The 14513-nt window shown below is 51.0% G+C and overlaps 2 non-coding genes across 2 annotated transcripts; both read right to left on the bottom strand.

The window, feature by feature from the left end:
* Positions 1-8212: 8212 nt before the first annotated feature.
* On the bottom strand, positions 8213-8285 carry TRNAF-GAA (transfer RNA phenylalanine (anticodon GAA)). The gene has a single exon. It is a non-coding gene; the product is annotated as a tRNA-Phe (tRNA).
* A 6139-nt stretch (positions 8286-14424) lies between these two features.
* Positions 14425-14497, bottom strand: TRNAA-AGC (transfer RNA alanine (anticodon AGC)). The gene has a single exon. It is a non-coding gene; the product is annotated as a tRNA-Ala (tRNA).
* Between the last annotated feature and the right edge of the window lie 16 nt (positions 14498-14513).

The raw sequence follows: 14513 nt of genomic DNA, 5'->3' as shown, positions 1-14513 counted from the left end.
CCCTGCAATATCCCCTATAGTTTAGACCTACTGAACAACTACAGGCCTTCCAATGGGGTTATAGAAAAACCACATTGTCACATAGGACCTTTCCAGGACAGCAACATCTGGATCCATGAGCACAGACAAAGGAAGGTAAATGCAACTGTGAAGGGACTCGAACCCTCAATCTTCTGATGCCTTATCCATTAGGCCACACAGTCTTGACTTGCAGAGAATTGGATTTCTTGCAATGTGTGGGTAGGGAAAAGTCTCCCTAGTCCAGTGGTCCCCAATGTTTTGGGGCTGCTCAGTGCCTGAGGGCGGGGCCGCTTACGCACCACACGTCCAGGGGCGGAGCCGCTCATGGGCCACATGCCTGGGGGCGGGGCCAAGCATGCGCCATGCGCCCGGGGCCGACCCCGGATTCTGCCACGACCCTGGAACCAGGACCAGCAGCAGCATGTGCCTCGACCCCAAGCAGGGGCTTTCCAGGTGCCGTGTGCCTGGGGCTGGCACCGGCATGTGCCGCGACCCCAGGCAGGGGCCGCCCATGCTCCTGGGGCTGGCACCTGCCGCACGCCCGGGGCCGGGGCCAGACCAGATTGCTCCACGAGCACATATAAATGGCAGTAGGCGCCATGGCACCTGCGTGTATGGCATTGGGGACCATTGCCCTAGTCCATCAGGTTTTATTATTTTCCTTGTTTGGGGGTTTAGAAATCACGTCTGAGCTGGTGAATTATTCTTATTGTGTGTAACTAAGGATTGCAGCCCAGGGATTTTTCCTGAGTCTATGTTACTTCACGGCTATCTCCCACCTAGATTATCTCCATACTGCACCTCTCTTCCCCAAAAGCTCATGCAAATGTAGCACAGATTAGCATATTGCCATGCTCATTTGCATAATTAATTGGGTCCGTTTTTATACACGAGGCTTTTGCACAAAAAGAAGCTGTGTAGACTGGGGATCTCCCTGCCTCCTGCTTCCCCCGGCTCTAGCCTGGCCCTGGGCCTCTTTCCTGCCAGCCCCATGGGGCCAGGGAAATGCAGGTGGCCATTTCAGAGTCTGGTTGGGGGCGGCGACCTGTCCATGCCATGATGGGGGAGGGGAGAGTGTCACACGGCTTCTACTAGAGCTGGTACTTAAGTTAAAACAAAAATAAACAAGCAGCTGGGATGGGGCAGCTGGAGGGAGCCGGGAGAGCAGAGGCAGCCTGAGAGCTGAGAGTCCCAGGTGCCCACCAAAAACATCAGCTGTTTGTCCCATGCTGCAAGGGGCAGTACTCAGGGCTCTGAACTTTGCAATCTGAGCTCAACTGTCAGTGGGATTTTCCCAGGCTGGTTGTTACAAAACCCTTCCGCTTTAGGTTTCTTGTTCTCAGGCTGGTGAGAAGAGATTTTCTGCCTTCTGCCGGGCATCTGGTGCCCACTGGTGCTCGACTGCTCATCTTGCTGGCTCAGATGAGCTGGGGCTATGAAACCTACCAGCCTGGCTAGAGACGCAGGGGGCTGTGTTTGTGTTTGTTGCCGCTTCCCCTGATGCCCTCAGGTCCGGTCCCAGCAGCTGCCGGGCTCTGCCTATTGCCCCCTTGCCTCTGCTAACCCATCCATTGGGTGTGGAGCTATTGCCTTGGGCGTAGGAACTGTCTGGGAGAGCGAGCAGCACAAGTGAGAGGCTGGACCAAGATGCACTCAACCGGTTTGGTTCTTTTGGATCTGTCCCTTCTGCACCCCTAGAGACATTGAAACAAAAAAAGACCCATGAGAAGAACCCAGCTATTTTTCTTTTGCTGAGACGCGAATGGATCTAGCTCAGGGGTCCTTCTGCATGGGAAGCGCCCCTGTGCTCCTGGGTTCTTCTGCGATGCCACTCACTTGGGAGAGCACATGCCCTGACACTTGTAGATGGGCCAACATGGACAAACCAGCAGCACTCAGGCCCCCTTCGATAGCTCAGCTGGTAGAGTGGTGGACTGTCCTGTGTGCTTGGTACGTAACCCTTAGGCTGCACTGCAATTGACAAAAAGATTGTGGGTGTGAGCTGCTAATCACACTTCTTGGGCTGCACAGGCCTTGAGACCCCTTCAAGGCTGGAGAGAAATGGGGAATGACTGCACTTTGGAATTCAAATGTGTTGTCTGGGACCATAAATTAGAACAGTTTTGGAGACACTTTTTTTTTCAGAAGAGGCTTTTCTGACATTTGGCCCATCTACACGGGTCCAAATGTGGGGAAAACCTTCTCTTTGGGAAGAGTGCTTATTCCTACCAAAATGAGGAATACAGGGCTTCCGAAAGAACACGCCCACTTAGAATCATAGAATCATAGAATAATAGGACTGGAAGGGACCTCGAGAGGTCATCGAGTCCAGCCCCCCGCCCTCAAGGCAGGATCAAGCTCCGTCTACACCATCCCTGACATATGTCTATCTAACCTGTTCTTAAATATCTCCAGAGAGGGAGATTCCACCACCTCCCTTGGCAATTTATTCCAATATTTGACCACCCTGACAGTTAGGAATTTTTTCCTAATGTCCAATCTAAACCTCCCCTGCTGCACTTTAAGCCCATTACTCCTTGTCCTGTCCTCAGAAACCAAGAGGAACAAATTTTCGCCTTCCTCCTTGTGACACCCTTTTAGATATTTGAAAACCGCTATCATGTCCCCCCTTAATCTTCTTTTTTCCAAACTAAACAAGCCCAGTTCATGAAGCCTGGCTTCATAGGTCATGTTCTCTAAACCTTTAATCATTCTCGTCGCTCTTCTCTGCACCCTTTCCAATTTCTCCACATCTTTCTTGAAATGTGGCGCCCAGAACTGGACACAGTACTCCAGCTGAGGCCTAACTAGTGCAGAGTAGAGCGGCAGAATGACTTCACGAGTTTTGCTTACAACACACCTGTTGATACAACCTAGAATCATATTTGCTTTTTTTGCAACAGCATCACACTGTTGACTCATATTCAACTTGTGGTCCACTATGACCCCTAGATCCCTTTCCGCCATGCTCCTTCCTAGACAGTCGCTTCCCATCTTGTATGTATGGAACTGATTGTTCCTTCCTAAGTGGAGCACTTTGCATTTCTCTTTATTAAACTTCATCCTGTTTACCTCTGACCATTTCTCTAACTTGCTAAGGTCATTTTGAATTATGTCCCTATCCTCCAAAGAAGTCGCAACCCCACCCAGTTTGGTATCATCTGCAAACTTAATAAGCGTACTCTCTATCCCAATATCTACATCATTGATGAAGATATTGAACAGTACGGGTCCCAAAACAGACCCTTGAGGAACTCCACTTGTTATCCCTTTCCAGTAGGATTTAGAACCATTAACAACAACTCTCTGACTACGGTTATCCAGCCAATTATGCACCCACCTTATCGTGGCCCTATCTAAGTTATATTTGCCTAGTTTATCAATAAGAATATCATGCGAGACCGTATCAAATGCCTTACTAAAGTCTAGGTATATGACATCCACCGCTTCTCCCTTATCCACAAGGCTCGTTATCTTATCAAAGAAAGCTATCAGATTAGTTTGGCATGACTTGTTCTTCACAAACCCATGCTGGCTATTCCCTATTACTTTATTACCTTCCAAGTGTTTGCATATGATTTCCTTAATTACCTGCTCCATTATCTTCCCTGGGACAGACGTTAAACTGACCGGTCTGTAGTTTCCTGGGTTGTTCTTATTCCCCTTTTTATAGATGGGCACAATATTTGCATTTTTCCAGTCTTCTGGAATCTCCCCTGTCTGCCATGATTTTTCAAAGATCATAGCTAAAGGCTCAGATACCTCCTCTATCAGCTCCTTGAGTATCCTGGGATGCATTTCATCAGGACCTGGTGACTTGCTGACATCTAACTTTCCTAAGTGATTTTTAACTTGTTCTTTGTGTATCCTATCTTCTAAACTTACCCTCTCTCTGCTTGTATTCACTACGTTAGGCACACCTCCAGACTTCTCGGTGAAGACCGAAACAAAGAAGTCATTGAGCATCTCTGCCATTTCCAAGTTCCCTGTTACTGCTTCTCCCTCCTCACTAAGCAGTGGGCCTACCCTGTCCTTGGTCTTCCTCTTGCTTTTAATGTATTTATAAAAGGTCTTCTTGTTTCCCTTTATGCCTGTAGCTAGTTTGATCTCATTTTGTGCCTTTGCCTTTCTAATCTTGCCCCTGCATTCCCGTGTTGCTTGCCTATATTCATCCTTTGTTAGTTGTCCTAGTTTCCATTTTTTATATGACTCCTTTTTTATTTTGAGATCGTGCAAGATCTCCTTGTTAAGCCAAGCTGGTCTTTTGCCATATTTTCTATCTTTCCTACACAGCGGAATTGTTTGCTTTTGGGCCCTTAACAACGTCCCTTTGAAATACTTCCAACTCTCCTCAGTTGTTTTTCCCTTCAGTCTTGCTTCCCATGGGACCTTACCTACAAGTTCTCTGAGCTTTTCAAAATCTGCCTTCCTGAAATCCATTACCTCAATTGTGCTGGTCTCCCTTCTACCTTTCCTTAAGATCATGAACTCTATTATTTCGTGATCACTGTCCCCTATACTGTCTTCTACTTTCAAGTTCTCAACTAGTTCCTCCCTATTTGTTAAAACCAAATCCAGAACAGCTTCTCCTCTGGTAGCTTTTTCAACCTTCTGAAACAGAAAGTTGTCTCCAATGCAGTCCAGAAACTTATTGGATAGCCTGTGCCTCGCTGTGTTAGTTTCTCAACATATGTCTGGATAGTTGAAGTCCCCCATCACCACCAAATCTTGGGCTTTGGATAGTTTTGTTAATTGTTTAAAAAAGGCCTCATCCACCTCTTCCACCTGGCTAGGTGGCCTGTAGTAGACTCCTAGCATGATATCACCCTCGTTTTTTACCCCTTTTAGCTTAACCCAGAGACTCTCTACACGGCTATCTCCTACGTTCATCTCCACTTCAGTCCAATTGTGTACATTTTTAATATACAAGGCAACCCCTCCTCCCTTTTTTCCCTGTCTGTCCTTCCTGAGCAAGCCGTACCCTTCCATACCAATATTCCAATCATGCGTCCCATCCCACCAGGTTTCTGTAATACCAATGATATCATAGTTGTATTTATTGGTTAGCAATTCCAGTTCTTCCTGCTTATTTCCCATACTTCTCGCATTTGTATATAGGCATCTAAGATACTGATTTGATCTTGCCTCCCTGTTGTGCCCTGACCCTCCTTTCTCCTTGCCATTATAGGCCGTAGACCCCCCCATTTCCAACCCATCTCCCAGTCCCGCACATTCAGCACTTACCTGTGGGCTTTGCTCACCTGCCCCCGACAAACCTAGTTTAAAGCCCTCCTCACAAGGTTAGCCAGTCTGTGTCCAAACAAGGCCTTCCCGCTCCTGGAAAGGTGAACTCCATCTCCGCCAAGCAGTCCTTCCTGGAAGAGCACCCCGTGATCAAGGAAGCCGAATCCCTCCTGGTGACACCATCGTCGCAGCCAGGCATTCACCTCCAGGATGCACCTCTCTCTGCCCGGGCCTCTACCTTTGACAGGAAGGATAGAAGAGAATACCACCTGCGCTCCAAACTCCTTCACCAGTACTCCCAAAGCCCTGTAGTCACACTTGATCCGCTCAGTGTCACACCTGGCAGTATCATTTGTGCCCACGTGGATGAGTAGCATGGGGTAGTAGTCAGAGGGCCGGATAATCCTCGACAATGCCTCCGTAACATCTCGGATACGGGCCCCTGGCAGACAGCATACCTCTCGAGATGAGCTGTCAGGACGACAGATGGGTGCCTCCGTTCCCCTCAGAAGAGAGTCTCCAACCACCACTACCCTACGTTTCCTCCTCGCAGTGGTGGCAGGAGACTGCTCAACCTTGGTGGTGCAAGGCCTGGTCTCCTCCACTGTGGGGGGTGACTCCTTGTCTCCTGCTGAAAGTAAAGTGTAACGGTTATGTAACAACACAGTGGGAGGGTTAGGAGCAGGGGTGGAACACTGCCTGCTGCCGGAAGTAACCAGCTGCCAGGTCTCACCCTGCACCACTGCCTCCTCCATAAGTGGCTGGTCAACAGTCCCACATCCTAGGACAGTGACCTCCGTGGACTCCACAGGAATACTGTCCAGGAATTCCTCATGGCTTCGAATGCTCCTCAGCCTGGCCACCTCCTCCTGTAGCTCTCCCACCTGCTGCCTGAGAGATTCCACCAGCAGGCACCTTTCACAATGGTTGTCTCCCCCAGCCTGGAGATCACTCAGTGGGAATTGCAAGCCACAAATACAGCAAGACCACACCAGGACCTGGGTAGAGGCATCCATGCTCAGGTTCTCTGTCTGGATACAGGCACAGGTGGAGGAGACAGGAGAAGTACTGGCACAAGCGCTTCGGGTCTTCATCACCTTTTTTGGAAACTGATCTAAAAAAGTTGACCTGTTCCATGGACGGGGCAGAGTTTTTCCCAGATACAAAAGTTATCCTGAAAAAGCTCTATATTAGGGCTGTAGCCCAGAAGGGCACCATGGCTTAGCTGGTTAAAGCACCTGTCTTGTAAGCAAGCGATCCTCGATTCAAATCCCAGTGGTGCCTTGCTATAGCCTTTGCTCATGTTTTCCTGTCCCCTTTGCTCATGTTTTTCTGTCCCCTTCTGGGACACAGAAGAGGCCTCCCCTGGCCACCCATGGAACTGCTGGTTCAGGAAAAGGCTGATTGGGGAGGGATGTTGGGAAGAAGAAAACCACGAGCCCGGAGCAGGTGCAGAGGCTGCTGTGACTGGCACAGGCAAGGCAGGGCTCTGACTGCAATTGCTGGGACAGGAGAGCCAGCGCCAAGTGCCCTTGTGATTCCCTGGGAGTGTCAGTGCCCAGAGAACCTGCAAGGGATGCAAATGTAGACACTCAACATTGTAAATGAAGCTGGGATTTAAATATCCTGCACTTCATTTGCATATTCAAAGACCGGTGCTATTTCGAAATACTGTACTTTATTTTGAAATAAAAACTCTGTTGAGATACGCTTATTGTGGGAGGAAACCCTTAGTCAGAACTAACCCTTAAACCTCATTTCATAAGGAGTAAGGGTGATTTAGAATGAAGGGTTTTCTTTCCAAAGAACTATGTCTAGACAGCGCCTGTTAGTTCAAAATAGGTTATTTCGAAATAGCAGCCAGACGTGATTATGCAAATCTCCGCTTCATTTGCACTTTCACTCAGATGAATTTGCATTTCTGACTTGAAAGAGGAATGACGTGTAGACAAACCCTCACATAGGGGAGATGCAAAGATCAGCATTTTCCTGCCTCCCTCAGCTTGTCCAGCTACTTTGCCCCATTTCCTGCCTCCCTGCCTGAGCTAACCCAATGGCTGAAAGGGACAGCAGCTGCTGCTGCTGCTGGGTAAGGGGAGAAAATGGGCACCAAGGCCCTGGACACCACTTGGCCTTAGATACTGGCCACCCACCATTCACTCTGATGAGGCCATAATATGTAAAGGGGGAATTTTGACTGACAGATTCCTTTGAGCTGAAATTCCAGATCCCACAGCAATCAGTGGAAAGGGGCAGTCCAGTAGGAACTAGAAACCACTACTCCAGGTGAGGTTTGAATTCACAACCTCAGCATGTCTCCTATACACACTGCTTTATAAATACTGTGCACTGACCCATTGCACCACTGGAGCAGATGCTTGAGAGTTTTTCTCCAAAGTCCTTGCATAGAGAAAGTGAAGAAGCACAAAGTAGAATTGAGCCAGAGGGGCAAGAAGATCAATATTCAAGGATTTACACAAACCAACAATTCCCCAGCAGGTCCCACTGAGATTTGAACTCAGCTTGTAAGCTTCAAACCTCTGATCCCTTCCCCTATGGGACCATCACATGGCTCTATACTTGAGGTTCTCAGCTGGTACACTGATGGCCTTGTTTCTTCCATTCAGCTGCATCACCTCTCCAGACCCTGCTCCATCTGTATGTGAGCTCATGGGCATGAGCTGGCTCCCTCTCCAGCAGAGGAAGGAGAAACATTGCCATGTCCCTCCTGCTTAGCCCCAGGTAAGGTCACATGAGATTATCCAAACACATCCCCATCAGCCCAGTTCCATATCTAGGGCCAGCAGTGGGTGGGCAGTGGTCAAGGAGGCAGCGAATCAGAGGAAGAAGTCAGGGGCAGGGCTAATGAGATGATCTTGATTTGTCAATGCCAAGCAAGGTGAGGTAAGGACCAAACCCAGGAAGGCTCCTGCCACCTGTTGGCACCTGCCAAAGCTTGGGTTTGAACCAGGGATCTTTAGATTTTCAGTCTAACACTCTCCCCACTGAACTACTTTGGCTGATGTGCATGGAATTCTCTGGCCTATAACTCTCTGTCTGGGATGTTTGGCAGTCGTGCTGCACAAAGTGGATGTCGTCGTGCCCTGCCCAGGAAGGCCAGAGTGACCTTTCCACAGCACCCCTCCCCTACAGCCCAGAGCCAAGGTTCCCTCTACGCCAGGCCTGGGCAATACAGGCCAGCGGGCTGGATCCAGCCCATGAAGCCACCCAACATGGCAGCAAGAAGCCTCAAGCAGATTCCCTGCTCGCCCTGCCCCCACGCACAGCTGAGAGAAGGGGCTGCTGGGCCCTTTGTGTGTCACAGCTGTAGAGGAAAAGGCTTCAGGCCTGGTCCCTGCTCCCAGCTTGTTTGTGGCCAATGGGAGCTGCCTGCTTGAAGCCCTGGCCAGTCCCCACAAGCTTTTATTCACCCAGGCGTAGGACCTGTATCCCCTGCACAGGGAAGGAGCTGCCTGAGAAATGTTCTTGGCTGCTGGGAGTGTCTCCCAGCCAGAGCCTGCCTCTGGCACCCCAGCCCCTACCTTCCCTCAACTCACTGGCCCTCCCTGTGATGGAAAAGGGCAAAGACATGGCAGATTTCATTAATACAGATGAAGTTAGTTTTTCTGACTGGCAACTGAACCCAGGCCAGAGCAGTAAAAGTGCTGAATCCTAGCCACTAGACCACAAGGGAGATAAGTACCTGATGTGTATGCTCAGCTACACTAATTCTCAGGGCCAGACACGTGGCCCTGCCCCTGTGCATCATGGGCGGTGCGCCTCCCTTTGCTACCTGGGCTGATGAAGCCCTACACAGGGCAGCCCTATAGCCAGGAACGTTTCCCAGGCAGGCTCAGCAGGGCCTGCATTGGTGTGGAAGCGCCTTTGGGCCCCTCAAAGGGCGGTTCCACTGTCTGCTCCCCTGGCTGGACCTTGGCGAGTCAAACACCACCCAAGTGTCCTCCAGAATAGTTGTGAGAACCAGGCGGAGACATTCCTGCCCCCGGCACAGCTGGCCTGGTCACACCACCCTGCTGCTTCAGCCCCCTGCCAGTCTCATTCCTACTCTTCCCTGCCGCCCCATCTATTAAGTGGCGTACCGGGCAACGTTCTCACAATGATCTAACAACCCTTCAATGATGGGAATGCCCAGCCTCTTGTTCTTAGTCACCCAGCCTGCCTCTTTCTAGTACAAACTCCCTGTCCCAAAGGCAGAGCTGCAAGCAGCTCAAACTCTGTTGCATTTAAGAGCAACCTCTGGAGTCAGATCCTGCAGCTTTAAGCAGAGCTCCAGCATGAAATCCAGGGAGTTCAAACTCTCCCACTGCCTTGCCAGTCACAGTGGCCTCTGCAGCCACTCCAGGCTTGTGGTTGACTCCTCCCCAATCAGCTTTTTCCTGAACCAGCAGCTCCATGGGTGGCCAGGGGAGGCCTCTTCTTTGTCCCAGATGGACCTAGGAAAATGTGAGCAAAGGCTACAACAAGGTACCACTGTGAGTTGCACCCAGGATCTCCTGTTCACAAGGCAGGTGCTTTAGCCAGCTGAGCCATGGTGCCCTCCCTGGACAGGGTTGCTCGGTTTATGGTCCAGGACAACACCTTTTAACCAAAAAATGAGGTGTAACGTTAGTTTGAACCAAGGGCTTTGGTTCGAACTACTGCGTCCCAGTGCGCACTTCATGGTTCGAATTAGGTGTGATTCAATCTAGTGTGCCAGGCGAGATCTTGCTAATGAAGCATGGGACATTAAAATTCCTGCTTCATTAGCAATTTCAGTCACCTACATTTGTATCCCTCAAGTGAGTCTCCCAGCCAGACCCTGCCTCTGGCACCCCAGCTCCTCCTCTGGCTGGACCTTGGCAAGTCCACCATCCCCAATTGGTGGTGGCCTGCGGTGGCCTCCAGAATAGTTGTGAGCATAAGCTCAGCTCTCTGGCCCGAGTCCTGCAAAGCTCTCAGCCTTTCCCCTTGTTTTTGCTTCCCTGTCCATAGCAAGAGGCAGAATCAGAGCAAGTCAATAAATCAAACAACCTTTCTCCACAGGGACAGCTGACTGTGTGACATAAGGAAGAGAAGTTACCAAAGCAAGCACCCCTGTGGCCAGTATGGAGCTTGAACCCACAACCTTGGCATTATTAGCACCACAATCTAACCAACAGAGCTAGTCAGCCCTACCAAAATCCATCTCACAAGTGGCCCTTTCAAGAAAGGCGCCTCAGACAGTTGCAGCAACATTTCTGCAGCTGCCGAGGGCTCTTCTCTGATAGGTCCACTAGCGACTCACTGTGATGTGGGCTGGCTAGTGCAGCTGGTTTGAGGTTTGGTCAAGGTGGCTGGCGGTTGACATGGCGCACTGAGACCCAGGGGAAACAAGCAGCCGGAATCTCTTGCTGCCGGCATCTTGCCTCCCAGCTCCTACCCAGTCAGCAGCAGCCACAGCCCCTTTCGACCACTGGATCAGCGCGGGAAGGGAGGCGAGAATGGGGCCACGCCATTCCGCTCACAGTGCACTACGTCATATCCTGCACGTGCAGGCTGCCTCCGCACAGCATCCCAGCCTGCACATGCTAGCAGCCGGATGCTGAGCACAGGGAGTGGCTCCAGCAGTGGCGAGGGCTTCATGTGCGGTGGCAGCTCACATTTTCCTAGGTCCTCCTGGGACACAGAAGAGGCCTCCCCTGGCCACCCATGGAACTGCTGGTTCAGGAAAAGCCAACTGAGCCATGGTGCCCTCCTCAGGGAGTTTGGTGAAACTGTTCTACTCTATGATCCCAGACAACACCTTTGACTCCCAAAGTGCAGCCAGTCCCCATTTCCCTCCAGCCCTGGTGGTGTCTGGCTCCCTGAGCACAGAAGGCTACAGCTCAGCGGGCCGAGGCTCTGACATGCACATCTCCCCCAGCCGCTGGGGCTGTAGAATTTACCTTTGAGGTTTGGCATAGTTTGTGGGAGGGAAAAGTGCAGCAAACATTGATCATCTGGCTTGTAAATCCCTTGGTCCTAGGGTTTGGATTGGAGTCTCCAGGAGGGGACCCGGCCTTCTTCAATTTGCTGAAAGGAGGTGAAGCTACAGAGGCTGAAGGGGGACAATCAGCGGGCGGAGGGTTATTTTTTTCTCCTCCCTAAGCTGATGTGGCTAGAACTAAGGAGAAGAAAATTCTCTTCCCTTCTCCTCAGAAGATGGAAATTGCAGTTTGTTCTCTCTTTGCTTCTATTAAAGCTGGACCCCAGAACTAGACTGTTTCTTTCTAAAACCCTGGTGAAAACTGAGCGCCAATTGCTCACAGGCTGAAAATGTGAATTAAAGAAGGGGAAAAGTCCTCCTGGCTTAGCTCGCTACAACACCTGTGCTGCAATTAAGAAATCTTGGGTTCAACTTCCACTGGTACCATCTTGTAGATTTTGATCACATTTTTCGATTTCCTTCTGGGACACAGGAGAGGCCTCCCCTGGCCACCCATGCAACTGCTGGTTCAGGAAAAGGCTGATTGGGGAGGAACATTGCATAGAAGGAAACCACAAGCCTGGAGCAGGTGCAGAGGCTGCTGTGCCTGGCACTGGCAAGGCAGGGCTCTGACTGCAATTGCTGGGACAGGCGAGCCAGCGCCAAGTGCCCTTGTGATTCCCTGGGGGTGTCAGTGCCCAGAGACCCTGCAAGTGCAACCTCTGCAGCTTCTGCAACCGTGGAGAGTGACTCTCGTCCCCCCTCCCTTGGGATGGGCAATGGCAACAGGTGGAGGAGCTGGGAGAGAAGTCCCAGAGAGCAGCCCCATGACTAAGCTGGCCAAGCAGCTGCTGGGTATGGGGGAGGCGAAGGAGGCAGCCCCCAGTGGTGCCTGGCCAATGTGTCTGCTATTCCTTCCATCCCTCCCTACGTAGCTGGAGTTGGCCATGTCCCTACAGCGGGAAGCCGAAGGAGGCAAAGAGCAGAAGTGCTGGAAGCTGGTGGGGGTGGCTTCTGGGTTTGATTTAGTGAGTCTTAGTTGGACTTGCTAAACCAAACGGTGTAAGATGAATTGTGGCCATTCATCCCCAGCTGGACATGGTCCTTGTTTTTCTGCAGGACACGGCCAAAGGAGAGTAAGGACGAGCCAATGGGCATCCAGATCAGATCACACCCTTGTTGAATGGATGGAAACAGAAACCAGACACACACACAGAGCCAGTTTGAATTGGTTCCAGCTGAGGGACGGGTTTGCCTGGTTTATGTGCTTTGGCACTAGAGCACGTGAGGGGTTTGTGGTCATTTGAAGAATCCCTGTTCAGTAGATATCCAAAGTGTGACACAGCTGGAGATGTAAAAGTTTCATTTCAATTGATGAGCTTTTTAAGGGGGCACTTGTTACACCCCCAGAGCAACCATGTGTTTGCATCCAGCGTTGGGAACGGAGCAGGAAACGAGGCTTTTGTGTGACACATCTCAGGTGGGAGGGACCCTCACTGACCCCCAGAGTGTGACTGGTCCTAACAAGGAATTTGCTCTGAAAGCAGCAGAGCTGGGGCAGGACAGGGAGTCCTGAGAGATGAAGCAGCTGGAGGGAGCCAGGAGAGCAGAGGCCAGCCTGAGAGCTGAGAGTCAGAGGTGCCCACTCCACTTTTACACCACAGGTCCCATGGTGTAAGGGGCAGCACTCAGGACTCTGAATCCTGCAATTTTGAGTTCAAATCACAGTTGGACCTGCTGGGCCTCAGCTGGTTGTTACAAGGTCCTGGTGCTTCAGCTTCCATGCACTAAGGTTCAACAAAGAGAGTTTTGTTCCTCTTGCTGGGTGTCTGAGGCCACTGGAGCTCCATCTCCAGACTGAGCAGGTGGGCAGGAAGGGCCTGATGCCATCACAGCTGCAGGGCAGGTCACCCACCGGGCCCCTGAGCTCAGCCTGTGCTGGAGGCAGCCAGACAGTGTGAGCGGGTCAGACTGGGGGAAGGGTCCTGAGTCCTGGCTCCCAGCAATGCACCTTGTCACAAAGACCAATGGCCCCTGCACAAAGTGCATTGTGGGAATAAGAGTTGGGGCAGCAGGAAAGGGGCCGGCCCCTGAGTACTAGGGCACAGGCAGGAGAAGATGGGAGTGAATCCTGCTACCTCTGCCATGGCTTAGCCCGGGAGGGCTGGGGTCTAGCAATTTTTCACCCCAGCTTTGCGGGAAGCCAAGTAGGAAGGGGGCACTGCAGGTGCACAACCCCCTGTCCTGCTGTGTCTGTGGGAAGGGTTCAAGCCCCTTGCTGGGTGAAGCCCTTCTTTAACTCACATTCTCAGTTTACAAACAATTCACCTTCAGCTTTCACCAGGGTTTTAGAAAGAAAAAGTCTAGTCCTGGAGTCCAGCTTTAGTAGAACCAAAGAGAGAACCAACTGCAATTTCCATCTTCTGAGGAGAAGGGAAGAGGATTTTCTTCTCCTCAGTTCTAGCCACATGAGCCCAGGGAGGAGAAAAAATAACCCTCCGCCCGCTGATTGTCCCCTGTCAGCTTCTGTAGCTTCATCTCCTGCCACAGCAGCTCCAGCTTTGAGCTACAAATCTCAAGGGGCTGGTGAGGAAATGAGGAGCTGGCAGCTCGGGTGAGTCACTTCCATGAGAACAAGAGGTGGGGTGTTCACAAGGTGCAGAGCAGGGTGCTACAAAGTTTTGAAATTTGTGTAGCTTTTTGCAGAAGAACAGTGCAGTGTAGACAGAGCCTGAGTGTTGCTCAGCACTAGTAGGAGATAGGGAGGGACAAAACGATCTAACGGCACCTGCAGCCTTTCAGAACAACCCCCATCCCCAACCCCAAGAACCAGCCCTTCCCTCCACCCTCACTGGGGTCTGCTGGGAACTGTCTGGACTCAAACCTACCCCGGTTTCACCCTAAGGATTCTCTGGTATGTAAAAGCTGCATCCTGGAAATGAGAAAGCAGCTAAAGTGACACTCATGGGACTTGAACCCACAACATTTGAATGGTTAGCTGGGCTCACACAAATCACTGCAGTTTAAACATCCAACATGCTTTCCATTGCACCACAGAGCCTGCTATCCTTGCTGTCTGCTTTGCAGCATGGCAATTGCTGGGAGAAAAGAAATCACAGCAAGAGGTCTGCCTCTTTTGGGAGAGCAGGTAGGCAGAGGAAGGGGGCCACTGAGCCCCTGACAGTGAAAGTAAGAGATGAGAACAAAGCTATAGTTGGAGAATGTGGGCATCGATCCCACTGCCTCTCGCATGCTAAGCGAGCGCTCTACCACTTGAGCTAATTCCCCTGCCCATGCAAAACTC

Source organism: Pelodiscus sinensis, chromosome 26, assembly GCF_049634645.1.
Source record: "Pelodiscus sinensis isolate JC-2024 chromosome 26, ASM4963464v1, whole genome shotgun sequence".
Lineage (NCBI taxonomy): Eukaryota > Metazoa > Chordata > Testudines > Trionychidae > Pelodiscus > Pelodiscus sinensis.
Note: the sequence above shows the minus strand (reverse complement) of the source record. Positions and strands in the feature narration are given on the sequence as shown.